We start from the raw sequence: 12491 nt of genomic DNA, 5'->3' as shown, positions 1-12491 counted from the left end.
TGTTATGTATTTGATTATAGAGTATGAAAATCACAGACATATGAATATATAGACTAGAAATTAAAGATGAGGGGTAAAATCAACTGTTGAAGAACGAAGGGGGTAATGCTGACTGTGATTTGTCAATAAATCAATCTGACAGTATATAGGCATCTCGCATTATAATATCACCATTTAGTTCTTAAAAGTAATATCTGCTTTTGAATGAATAGACATTTTTACATGGGAGCGCAAATTACTCGCCACGTTATGAACAAATTTGCGAAGTCCAAATTTGGCAAAAAAAAATTCTTCTATTTTCAGAGTCGAATATTTTGTTTACGTATTTAGTTAAGACACTTTTATAAGTGTTCATAATTTACTTCCCAGTAACAACGATGCGCACACTTGGGAATCGCTACATTCGACAAATGTTGGAGGGTTGTCACAACCGCTATGTTCCTATTAATAATAAAATATTGAAATATTTAAGAAAAAAAAATGGGTGTGTCAAGCCTACGCAAGACAGAAGTGAAACTTCTAGTATTCTTCTCTCTCTCTCTTTTCATTTCATTCTCTCTTTTTTTCTGTCTATTGACATATTTATAAGTAGCATGTGATAAAAAAAATTAAAAGTTATAAAAAAAGAAAAAAAAAATTAGTTAAAGCGGGGATCGAACCTCGGTTCTTCACGACCACAGTCGTGCGCTCTGCCTGTAAACAGCGAAGATGAGTTAGGAGAGTGAGTTAAACTAGGTATATAATATTTACACCTTGCTAATGTTTTCAGTATTATTAGGGCTTTTTTATACTAATTTTCATATATTTATTGGCAGGTAGAGTAGAAATTAATATTGTTTAGCGTTTGCCAACGACCATACCATGTTGAACACACCGGTTCTCGTCCGATCACCGAAGTTAAGCAACATTGGGCGCGGTCAGTACTTGGATGGGTGACCGCTTGGGAACACCGCGTGCCGTTGGCCTATTTTTTATTTTAATTTCATGTTTTTTTTATTTTTTTATCATTACTATAATTAATAATATCATAAAATTCTTTAACTTTTCAAGTATGCTACAGGCCTAAAATATTACTTAGTGGATTGATATTATGGTCAACCATTGAAAAAAAAAATTCCTACAAACTTATTAATGTAATTACGATCTTTTTCAAGCGCGTATGTAATGATTATTTTTATCAACCTCGCACACACCTTGCTAATTTTTTCAATATTATTAGGGCTTTTTTATACTAATTTTCATATATTTATTGGCAGGTAGAATAGAAATTAATATTGTTTAACTTTTGCCAACGACCATACCATTTTGAACACACCGGTTCTCGTCCGATCACCGAAGTTAAGCAACATTGGGCGCGGTCAGTACTTGGATGGGTGACCGCTTGGGAACACCGCGTGCCGTTGGCCCATTTTTTATTTTAATTTTATGTTTTTTTTCATTTTTTTATCGTTAACATCATAAAAAATTTTATATCATTCTTTAACTTTTCAATTATGCTACAGGCCTAAAATATTACTTAGTGGATTGATATTATGGTCAACCATTAAAAAAAAAAAATTCCTTAAAAACAAAAAAATAATATTCCATGGCCGAGAATCGAACTCGGATCAACTGCTTCGAAAGCAACTATGCTGACCATTACACCACCAACGCCAGTTGTCGAGATGAGCTAAGAAGCATTTATATTTTACTATATCAAAAATATCCTTCCTTTGAAAAATAATGATTCTCCATAAAAAAGGAGTGCACTGCCCGGGAATCGAACCCGGGTCGCAAGAATGGGAATCTTGCATGATGTGCTTCCGCATTCCTAAAATAATTGTGAAATTATAAATACATCCCGGCTGCCAAAAGTCCATATTGAAAAATTAACAATTTTATGATTTTTTTCAAGTCACTGCTTGTATTTAATAAAATGAATTCTTAAAAATATCACCTGAAATAATCAAAACACAAATTAAATAAAACAGTATCTCAGAAAATTGACCAAAAATAATTTCCGGTACCGGGAATCGAACCCGAGCCTCCTGGGTGAGAGCCAGGTATCCTAGCCACTAGACCATACTGGACTTGCGAAATTGTGCGTAAATACGTTATTTAACTTGTTTAATAATTACAACGAATTTTGTACACCATTTTTCTGAACGGTGAGCGGTGGTGGGGGTACCCGCTTTTTCGTTTCGATCTTGACTCGGTTTTACTACGTTCCCGAAAATTCATTACGCGGCTAAAGAAGTTTCACTTCAAAAAAGTAAAACAACTAAAAAAACAAATGAAATTATATACACACAGTTTTTACCAGCGATTCCTAAGAGTATTTGGAGTAAAAAATTGGACATCATTTTGCCTTCCGATGACACTTTTTCAATTAAAAACAAAAAACATGATTTTCTATCACACATTGCCACTCGGTATAACCTAGCGCATTACGTGATATGCACTCCTTCTCGTTCCAGCAGTACCGTAAATACGAAACAAGTGCGTACCTAACACGTGGTACCTAAAGCGCAAAAGGCGAAGGCACATCCCTGATTCTTATGCAGACGGCTTTGTATTTTGCGTCCAGATGTATCTCGATGTGATAGTATATGTTTCTACAACTGATCCATATTATACGATGTGAATAAGCTTAAAATAATGCTTACATATGGAATGTAATACGACAATTGGGTTTATTCTCTTTTTCACATCTATTTTTACAAGTTTTCATACCACAAGCAACCATTTTGCCGTGTTATTTCGTAAAACGCCTCGACCATAGCTCGACGCTAGTTCGAACAAGAATGATGACGTCACATTCTCAAGATTCACGGGAAGCCATACGCGAGCCCAGCCGGCTCCAATGGAACCGGTATGGGGAGTGGGGAATAATACGCTTTTAATCACTTAGGGCAGGTCTACTAATATTCATATGTCTATGATGAAAATACATTATTAGTCACACAGAAAGTTTTGGTGTTAGTGTCATTAACATGAGTTTATTCTCTTCCAGTTCTACTTTAAATCAAATTTAATTGACGTTAAAGAAAAATGTAATTGTGTGAATTATTGATTCCACATCTCACTTAAGAAGTATACGTTTTAAATGGTTTTGCGGATTAAGGCAGTCCATCCCCCGAGCGTACTTCAGATACAAAATAGATACATATGTACATACATACAATAAAAAATAAAACTATAAAATACTTACAATTAGGAGATAGAATATAGAAAACGAGCAGATTTATAAAGAAGAGGTTCAAGGTACCTCTAGTGACCGACCGAAAGTAGATTTTTAAATGACTCTAATTTCGGCTTCTGTATTAGTTTCGGTCGAAACTAAAACTTATTTTAAAAACACTCTGTATGCAGAAATTAGACATTTTAGAATTAATATTGATTTATTTGAGTTATTGAATTTAATGTAGTTCTCACCTGCAACAATTCCTCAGAAACCTTGAATTTCTGAAAGAACATGGTAGACTCTTTGATAAATTCATTGGAAGCCACGACATTATTCTGGTTCAGAGCAGCCATCTGTTTAGCTATATCAGCACGGGTATAGTTCTCGATTTGGCGCAGCAAACTCATATTCCCAACAAAAAGAGCCTGAAATAAAACCATTAGTAGTTACTAGATTACCAGTAGTAGATTACTAGATTACTAGTAATAGTTACTATATTACTATATTCCCAACAAAAAGAGCCTAAAATAAAACCATTAGTAGTTACTAGATTACTAGGGCATGAAAGACTAAAATAATAATGAATACTTAATTTCAGTTATCTCTCTGAGGTATCCGGGAAATGTATAATCATTATTAACTCGTAGGATCCGGCAAGAATATTAAATAGATTTAGATAAAGTGACATTTTGATTTTTGTGTTTAACAAACCTATTTTTACTATGCTTCCGATTTTTTTGTCCGGGTTAAATCTTCCCCATAGGAAAAACTAAACCCTTCCACTCACTTTTCCACAAATGATCATCTAGTCAATCAACACTATGCAAGTGCATTATATAAGCAAAATAAATACAAAACAATACAAGAACAACACGTCAACTCACCAGAGATCAAATGGGAAAATAATTCACCGACTCCAGATATTTTGAGGTCGGGTTTCGAGGGTTCGAGGGTTTTAGGGTTCGGCTCGGTAGAACTTCTAACAGGGCCTATAAATCCTACTGATCCCTCAACATAAATATTTAAAAAATCTTTCGTTATCCTACATGTATTCAAAATAACCGACTTTTGCATCTTTATATATAAATTTTTTGATAGATCTAATACGTCTAAATTTTTAATGAGAGAGCTAGGTATAATGCCAGTAGCCGAAATAACGAATGGTAATATTATTATTATTTTTATTTAACCATTGGATATTAATCCAAAGGCAAAATTAATGTACAAGGTCGACACTGCAATTGCAGTGATTTATGACGTGCGTGGGCACAATTCTTCAACACTGCAATTGCAGTGCTTTATGACGTGCGTGGGCACAATTCTTCAACACTGCAATTGCAGTGCTTTATGACGTGCGTGGGCACAATTCTTCAACACTGCAATTGCAGTGCTTTATGACGTGCGTGGGTACAATTCTTCAACACTGCAATTGCAGTGCTTTATGACGTGCGTGGGCACAATTCTTCAACACTGCAATTGCAGTGCTTTATGACGTGCGTTGGCACAATTCTTCAATACTGTAATTGCTGGGCTCTAGCAACAATACATAGAAGTCGGCAGGAAAATGTATTTATGAAAGATTAGCAGAGCGGCATTTTCTTTATTTTGCGATTTGATTCTCAGAATTTGTAATATATTTACGAGAAACAGGTCGCTAGTGTGGAGGACCAAAGTTGTATTCAGAATGAAGTAAAATATCAGGCCCGAGTAAAATAAAAATACTGAAGAAAAATAAAACCAAAATTACGCTACTTACTTTGAACTTATGTGAGTATAATTATGATATGTCGGAATATTGGAAAAGGAAAGTACGAGTTCAGCGTTGGAGAAAACGAGAGTGGTAGTGGGAGAGAGTTGTGCGGTGGGTCCCAGGGATCCACAAATTCAGTAAAGGGTTAATAATTGTAAATTGTCTCTATATGCGACTTGTGGAGCCAGTACCAATACAGAATCACTAACCATTTAAAATATTTACTATTTTACATCATATAACATATATATATTATTCTATAAGTACCTACCGTGTATGTTTGAAGAGACACTGACGCCAAATAAAAGGCATTTGCATATTCTTTTCTATAAAGGTTTGATTGAAATTTGTCCAACAGAGCATTGGTGTCCGTTTCAGATATTTTAGTGGGGAGCCCCACTGACACTGGGCCCCCCTCTACAACCTCACACGCCCCCCGCGCGTCACAAACCTTCAGCACGGGGATCAGGGGGACTTCTGGAATTAATTCATATATAGAATAAATAATCTTCCATTTTCTGGAAAATATTATCTACCATTATGGTATCTCTAATCTGCCTGAATCAGGTTCAACATTTTCATTCCAAAGAAAATACATATTGTTTTTTACAAATTAAATAAGTTCATTTCTTATAATTCATTCACACAATAAGTAATAATTTATGAAACAATAAGTGAGTCTATGTCTATTGACAGTTATTGTCTAATGCACAAGTTTTTAGCTTCCTACCGGAGTATGGCAAAATTGTTTCTGCCATCAGATTCTCAATGAAAGTCTTGATGACAACAATGTCGTTTGGAGGTATTCTATAGCTGAAGATGTACTTCAAAGGATTGTCCTTTTGTAGATCAAAAGCGGCAGATGTGAAAAATCGATAAATTGTTTGCAAAGCTATCCCCGTCGCTGGTGTAACCTGAAAACATTATAAATTATTTGAGTTAACATTTTCTAGATTTATCCATCTTTTCAGATTCCTTCATAAAAAGCATTCTGGGTGGGAGATTTTTAAATGATTAAAAATATCTTTTCACACAAAAATTCATATGACCGAGTGGGTCGCCCAGTGGAAGCAACCAGAGGCAGGCCGAGGAAATGATGCATAGACTATGTGGAAGAGTATTGGAGCAGAACGGGAAGGACCGACAACTGGAGACGAATGGGGAGGGACCGCAGCCAATAGAGACAATTTGTGGAGGATGCCAATTTAGCGCCATAATGATGATAAAGAGCCATAGGTACTGGATTAAGAACAAAAAATTTAAGCAGTTATTACCGTCACACTCACTGAAGCAATAATACTAACTTCTTCATTCTATGGTCACCCACAAGTGAAATAGAAACAGTTGTTGCACAGATGAAGAATACTGAATTGGTAAGAACCTGTAAGATCCATTGGAGAGGCCCCACCACTTTCCCAGCGACAGTTTAAAGAAACTGATTGTTTACTTTCTTCATTGTACACATCTTATTTTTCTAAATAAAACGAAGCTTCATTTAATTATTATGACTGACTCTAGACCCTCCAGTGTCCCTGCATACAGCGTTTGTTATTACATATACATATTTACACTCAATAACAAATTAACACTACATACAAAAAATAAAAACAATTTTAAATAATTTCTCCACACTTTTGCCAGATCTAAGAAACAAAAGAAAAAGTTTATAATTAAATTTATTTGCAAATTTTGAAAATAATAAGAAGATAGCTAGAGCAGTTTACCTCACTATCGCAGGGCTGTCCTATCATTAATATGTGTTGTAATTAGCCTGGTAGCGAACAGATCAAACGCTTACCCTCTAAAACCAGTTCACTGAGAGTTTTTATGAAGACATCTGAATTGACGAAGGGGGGAGAAACTCCTGAAGACTATAAGGGAAATATAGTGATTCTCGGTTTATTAGGGGCATCAGACTTGTACTAATATTCCTCGTAAAGTTAGGGGAGGCACTAGTGGGTTATGAGGTGACTGCTCCAGATTGTCTTAGCCTGACTGCAGGGTCGGGGTCTAACCATTCTCTTGAAAGGGAGAATTATAAATAAATAAAAACAAAATAGCTTCCACGCAGTAAACCTGTTAGTGTTAGTTAATACCAGAGATGTGCTTTATTTCAAATAAATCCATTTCAAATGGAAATACAAAATGCAAAATGGGTATTTTCCATTTTGCATTTTAAATGCTTTTTTCAATGCATTTTCCATTTTAAATGCTTTTTTGCAACATTCTTCGTACTATCTCCACTCATCTTTTTTTCATAAGCCCCAAATATCAGTCGGTCCTCAACCTCGCTATGAGAGATAATTTACATTTGTCAAGTTGCTCCCTGGTAGGAGCCCTGGCAATTGAGTGATACGATTACAAAAAAAACTGATGCAAATACTGAACATGTGGCCATGACGCTGTAATATTAAATGTTAGATAGCAGTTTCTATGTTTTTACGTTGGCAACATTAGTCCCGCGCAAAATTTTTGTGGTTTCATAATCTGTAGTCGTGGTGTTTTTGGATTTACCATCATGTAATATGTTTGTTCTACATTGATTTCCATTATTAAATGACAAATTTTTTTTAAAATTCTATAATTATTTTAATTGTTTGACCTGAGAAACCATTTTGCATTTTCAATGCATTTTGCATTTGAAATGCTTTTCTAAAAACCATTTTGCATTTTCAAATGGAAAAGTTTTGACCCATTTCCATTTTGCATTTCAAATGGTTTTGGGTACCCATTTTGCACATCTCTGGTAATATCATCATTGAACGTCCTTTTTTATAAAATACCAAACAAGAGTCCCATCTCTTACCAACCGTCTAGGGCCAGTGGGACTATGTCATCCCAAATTGGAGTATTTTGTGAAGCTGAAGACGGTGGGGAGAGGAGAAGATTAGAGTAAAGTCATATCAAACAACTTTTCAATAATGAATGCTTGTCTTTCACTAGGGCTATACTGAGAATATCTTCAATAAATTGTTCTTAATTATACCTTTATGGGGCTAGGTTTGGGTGGTCCGTTAGTTTCCACAATGACGTCTGAGTAAGCGGTCACCTGCGGAGGCCCCTCACACTGTATGTTGGGGGTGCACTCGCAATCCACCTGCAGCCGGAACTTGTAGCTGGACTCCGGCTGCAGACCCTGCCAGGAGCCACTGGCCACGGGAATAACCAACGGGTAGTTGCGGACGACCGTCTCATTGCCAAACTCCACTATCTCTGACAGAAATGTCTCCTCGCGGGAATTGATTGCCATATTGCCAAATACTCTAGGCTGTAATAAATTTGCAGAAAATACTGGAATTACCCAGAGATGCAAAGACAAAATAAAGATAGATATATACATATTTATATGACTTGTCCATGAACATTTGTGTTTGTTTTATTTTATATTCTCCTGGTAATGAGATTTCAGTACAGTATACAGTGTCAAATAAGTTCTCGCTCTGGGAGTATGGACAATTCAAATTTTGTAACGTTATTCGTAACAATGTTATCTTTCATTAAAAATAGTTATTTTGATCTTACCAGTGTACTTGTATCAAAATATGCGAATCCATTTTCATTACGCAGCAGCCACTGAAGGTTGCACCCTTGCCTCAGGTCCGACACCTGGGCTTGTATCTCCAGGGCCTGATTGGAAGCCACCACCCTCGGGGCATAGCCGATGTCTATGGTGGGCAGCATCCCATTCTGCACAATGACTTCTGCCTTTCCGGATGCCTTGGAATTACCCTTCACGACGGTCACTTCGAATTGATAACTTGAACAAAACAATTTGTTGTACAGGCTGTAACACCGTAAAAAAAAAAAAATAAGTGTATATAAATCAGAATACAGAGATTTTTGCTTGTGCAGTAGCGTACTGTATCGTTTGGCTACTGGGGGGTAAGAGGGGATTGCTGGAGGGTGTTCCAAAATAGTTCGACACCAGTTCGACATGTGCTCCCTGTACTCTGATGAGCATAAATACATTCAAACTTGCGCTCTATGAAATGATTTGCCTGCACATAAAATACAAATTCGAATTACACTTGCTTTAATTTTTTAGCATGAACTCCGCAAAGGAGGCATTTCCCACTGGATTTATTTAATCTTTGAGAATGCTGTGTGGATCTTTTTGAGGAAAGCAGGAGTGAACTTGATTCTTGAAGAGACTCGTATGAAAGGGTGGCAAATAATCTTACAGCCGAACTCTTGAATATAAAAATGAATCTTAGGAATGACCCGTTCAATTTTTTATTTTATTTTTCCTTTTTATATTTATATTTTTTTTTTAAATAATATATGAATAACTCTGCTTACATTCCTTCATCTGAAATACCACCTTCGGAATTAATTTCTGATTGATTCTGGGATTTATAATTATCACAGTCTCTCAAATCCGGTAGTACTTTACAACTCCAGTCAAACTTTAAAAAAGATGAAAACAATGAATTAATAAACCTTTTAATTTTAGCTAAAAAGTTTTCTTATATCTAATATGTAGCTAAAATGAAACACTTCAGATCAGCACTCAAAAATACACACAAAACAGACAAACTGACGGACGCACGAACAAATGAATGAACGAACGAACACACTAACAAACACACGTTTTTCGGAAATTGGATGACATTATAAAAATTTACCGCAGTTAATTCAAAAATAAGTTACGGTACAAACCAATAGGATTTGGCTTAAGAGATAGCGCGGCTCACTCATTTAAGTAAGTCCCTGGGGATGATGGTTCAATCCTCAGTCAAACCAAAAAAAATATATTTTTTAATGTCATAAATATAGATGTATAATAGTAAAAAAACTTTGTTTTTTACGTGTTGATTTTTAGTGCTGATCATTAAGTGTGCTGTTTTATCAGATAAAAGTATGTTTATATTTATATTTGTTTTGATTTACGCACAAGTAGAATTCCTTGAACATTATCTGGATTTTTCAGCACAGCAGTCAAACTAAATGGGGTACTAACAGCTACAGTAAGAGATTCTGTGTTTAACTCTACTGACATCCCTTTGATGAGCACATTTATAAATATGCCACTCTGAAATTTATAAAAAAAATTACTTCCCAGGATAAGGTGTTTCAAACTCTATTACATTTGATAACAATCACATCAACGGTCAACGCCATTTTGAAATTTTACTTTTAAACCATCCCCGATTCCTGGCTCGTTTTACCTTTTGATATAAGTTTGATCAGCTAACAAGCATTACATGACAGTTATGATTGTCACTTGAACACAATTTAAACAGTTTGATCATAATTTAAACAATTTGAGACACAGTGTTCACAAAAGTCATTATTCCAAAGTGATGCTGATCATTGACACCCCAAACTGAGATATTATAGCTGCATATTCCTAGGAATCTTTGACAGAGATATTTAGATTTGTATCTTCCTATCATTTTTTTAAATATACATTTTATATTTGTATTGAAATATGTACATACATACCGTTGTGATTAGGCGATCATCCGATATACCCAATATTTTACAACTGATGTCATAATAGTTCCCACCAATCAATGTCATGGGTAATATGGTGAGTTTGTTCCCCAGTTGGTCTTCTACATTAATATTCTTAGTACTGTTCAGATCAACCACTGTCCAGTTAAACTATATATAGGAATTAAAATATGTATTTAGGTTTATAATTATTATATTATTATACTTCATGTTCTGTTGCACAGTATAAAAAACCTGAATCTGAATAAAGAAAAAATATTTAAATGGCACCAAAACTACTTAGTTCTAAATAAACAAGAGAGATGATATCCAATAAAATTATCTCTAAATAGTATAAAATAAAGTCGCTATCCGTGTCTGTCTGTTTGTGCGCTAAGTTCTTTCAAACTACGCAACGGATATTGATTGGTTTTCGCTATCATTTCGAGAATTTCTTCGGGAAGGTTTACATATATATAGTCGATGTTTTATAAACAAGTCGTAAAAATGTTTTTCCTAGCACTACATTGCTAATGCTGACTAAGCCTTATGAGATACATCAAAATAATGTACTACGGAATTGTACATCTTAAAAAGGGCTACAGAAAATTCTGCGGTTGTGTATGTCTATATTGTAAGGACGCCAGGTACAGGTCAGCTAGTTTTTCTAATAAAATAATTTACTCTATTCTCTGTTCCCCTTTCAAGTCTCTTCTAAGCTTATTTTCCCGCCAAAATCCATCTGTCAAATTCAACTCCAAGATCGAACCAAATGAATGATAAAATATTACATGAAAGTACAATAAATTTCATTATAATATTTAAATTTCATCACAATTCCAATTTCATCATGATAATTAAAAGAAATTAGACAGGACACATCCTTCAGAGGTTGGATGCTTCATTCAGTTGCGTCCCAACATAACCTAACCTACACTCAACAACCATTGAGGTATATAGATAGAGCTAACATTGGCGTTCGAAGTATGTGCCACTTACATCGGTTCATTGTCCGCTGTGAGATACCAGGCAGGTTACAAGCGCTCGCCGGGCACAGGTCTATGGCGATAACTCCAAAATGCCGACATACACGCTGAGATATTGTACAAGTCGTACTAGAAAAGATAAGGAAAGCAATGGTGTAACCTTTTATTGGTAGATGGGGTTTTACCATAATCAGTATTCATGCAAATTTGCCTTATCAATGTTAAAAAACTCAAGGAGCGCTTGAAGTTGGCGCATCGAAAACCCAAATGTTCCAGATAGTAGTGGGACAGGCGGCCACCGGCGACTCCGTTTGTTGATTTTGTTCGCGGTCGGAAGGATTCGGGCGACATCGACAGTCGCCACACCCCCCTTCCTACTTCCTGTACGGGAACAACATTTTACACTGATTTCGCAAGGAAAATAGACTCTATCTATATACCTCAATCCTCCTAACAGCTTTAAAATATAGGTCACCCGAGTTGGCAGCCTGAGTTGATACTCTGTTAATTGACTCTCCTTGAGATCGGAAATAAATAATAATTATATCATACTGTTCTTACATAATAATCATTAGTTGGTTTACACGGAGTGACATGAGCTTCTAATAAGTAGGTCAGATCGGCATATGTGACTTCAGGGCCGAGCATCAGCACGGAGAACTGTTCATTGGACACGGACCCTGCCCCCAAATCCAGTTTGGGTGTGCTCTTGTCATCTGTAAATTTTATGGCAAAACTATTTGTGTCTCCCAACACCCCCTCATCATTCATTCCTGATAGGTAGAACACGTAATTGACACCCTCCACGAGCTGAAATAAGGAGGAATATAAATTAATATATTATGATGTACCTACTGAAAATTCTAAGTGCGATTACACAGGAAATATATCAGTGGGCTGCTCCCCTCAAAGTTGGGAGGATCATAATAAAGGATGGAAAATAGGGCAACGGAAAGAAAATTATATGAGATGTACAACAAATCTACGCAGGTTATCGATAATTTTTAAATTATAAAAGGAAAAAAAATATCAGTCCCCTTGCAAAAATGCACTAAGAACTTGACGACAACACCTAGTGACGATTAAATCAACTTCCCTGTATTAAATAAAGGCGTTTGTCTCTGGCAGATAAAAATTGAATCATTGTTAGTAACGT

The 12491-nt window shown here is 35.6% G+C and overlaps 3 non-coding genes across 3 annotated transcripts; 2 read left to right on the top strand and 1 right to left on the bottom strand.

Annotated features, from left to right (window-relative positions):
- The first annotated feature begins 846 nt into the window (after positions 1-846).
- Positions 847-965, top strand: LOC149416764 (5S ribosomal RNA). The gene has a single exon (XR_016303452.1). It is a non-coding gene; the product is annotated as a 5S ribosomal RNA (ribosomal RNA).
- Positions 966-1287: 322 nt separating this feature from the next.
- On the top strand, positions 1288-1406 carry LOC149416763 (5S ribosomal RNA). The gene has a single exon (XR_016303462.1). It is a non-coding gene; the product is annotated as a 5S ribosomal RNA (ribosomal RNA).
- Positions 1407-1997: 591 nt separating this feature from the next.
- TRNAE-CUC (transfer RNA glutamic acid (anticodon CUC)) lies at positions 1998-2069 on the bottom strand. Its single transcript has one exon. It is a non-coding gene; the product is annotated as a tRNA-Glu (tRNA).
- Between the last annotated feature and the right edge of the window lie 10422 nt (positions 2070-12491).

This window comes from Hesperophylax consimilis, chromosome 16, assembly GCF_061612785.1.
Source record: "Hesperophylax consimilis isolate HC1 chromosome 16, BYU_Hcon_1.0, whole genome shotgun sequence".
NCBI classification, from domain to species: Eukaryota; Metazoa; Arthropoda; class Insecta; order Trichoptera; family Limnephilidae; genus Hesperophylax; species Hesperophylax consimilis.
This window is presented reverse-complemented; position numbering and strand designations above follow the sequence as displayed.